This window comes from Austrofundulus limnaeus, unplaced genomic scaffold (assembly GCF_001266775.1).
Source record: "Austrofundulus limnaeus strain Quisiro unplaced genomic scaffold, Austrofundulus_limnaeus-1.0 Scaffold132, whole genome shotgun sequence".
Taxonomy (NCBI): Eukaryota; Metazoa; Chordata; class Actinopteri; order Cyprinodontiformes; family Rivulidae; genus Austrofundulus; species Austrofundulus limnaeus.
The window spans coordinates 105,396-106,526 of NW_013952534.1; the positions used below are offsets into that span (position 1 = coordinate 105,396).

General features: G+C 37.4%; 2 protein-coding genes across 2 annotated transcripts in view; one reads left to right on the top strand and one right to left on the bottom strand.

Annotated features, from left to right (window-relative positions):
* LOC106522558 (uncharacterized) overlaps positions 1 to 1,131 on the bottom strand; it is a 28,032-nt gene that overhangs the window by 26,136 nt on the left and 765 nt on the right. The window lies entirely within an intron of this gene.
* Positions 1 to 1,131, top strand: part of LOC106522559 (cAMP-regulated D2 protein) — a 41,590-nt gene that overhangs the window by 10,230 nt on the left and 30,229 nt on the right. The gene's annotated exons all lie outside the window — the stretch shown is intronic.

Sequence of the window (1,131 nt, forward strand, 5' to 3'; positions counted from 1 at the left end):
CCTCACTCCTTTGTAACAACTAAGGCAAAAATGTAATTAATTCAAAAAATATTTTCAGGGCCCCACCTTGATGTTTCGGGACCCCACTTTGGGTCCCAACCCCAACTTTGGGAAACACTGCTCTAACCCTCACTGGAGAGAATGAAGAAAATTGATGTTCACCATTTTCTTAAACTTTGACTAATACCTATGGTTTATGTACTACAAGTTTTTAGTAATAGGTGAAAAGTCCACAGAGATGAGTCAATTAAGTAATGGTTATATACTGTATAAGCCAGGTAGTGTTACAGTTTCAGTGGAGAACGTTTTTTGCATTGCTGCATTTGTTGCCATCTAAATACTCTTTATTAGAGTGATTAGATCATGTTAATGGGACTACAGAAAGTATAGCAGGTGGTGTRGTAAGATAATAGACCATCTCATGCACCAGTCTGAGTTGACCAAACTGCCTTCATCGGCTTCCAATTGTCTGTGTGGGCTGAAATAGTTCAGCTGGGAGCATGTAGGTCCCTGGTTCAAGCCCTGGTTTCAGGAATTAGGCAGTTGTTTCTTAATCATTGATTGACCAATCCATCTGGCAACTTATTTCTGTACTGTTGGTCAACACAGGCAATTTTTGGAAGCAGTCAGCTACTAATATGTGTACTTTGACAACTTCTGGATGTATGTATTGTCAATCAGTGACATTGTTAGTGGCAAAAGATWTGGCCATGCATGACACTGAAAATGCAAGCACTGTTTGGGAAGCTCTTCGGTCTCACAGTCTTATCAAAAGTTTCTTTCAACACAAGCTGAAAAAGGAAAATTGACCAATTCTCAATGATTCATGATTCAAGATTTAAAGTGTTTATTGTCATATACACAGATAAAAACATGTTTCCCTGAGCAATGAACTTCTTTAATTTCTTTATTTGTCTCCAAAATTTCTGGTTTAGAGCGGTAAGATATGGGAGGTGTGTTCAAGCCAAAGAACAGCGGATGCAGATTCCAGATTAAATGGTTTAATTGAGCCGTAGTTATTATAGCAGATATGAGCCATCCAGTTGTGAGTTACAGATGCATTATCAGATTATGTTTATCATTTAGGTGTGGTCTAAAACAACAATAAACAAATAATAATCAGTAATATAT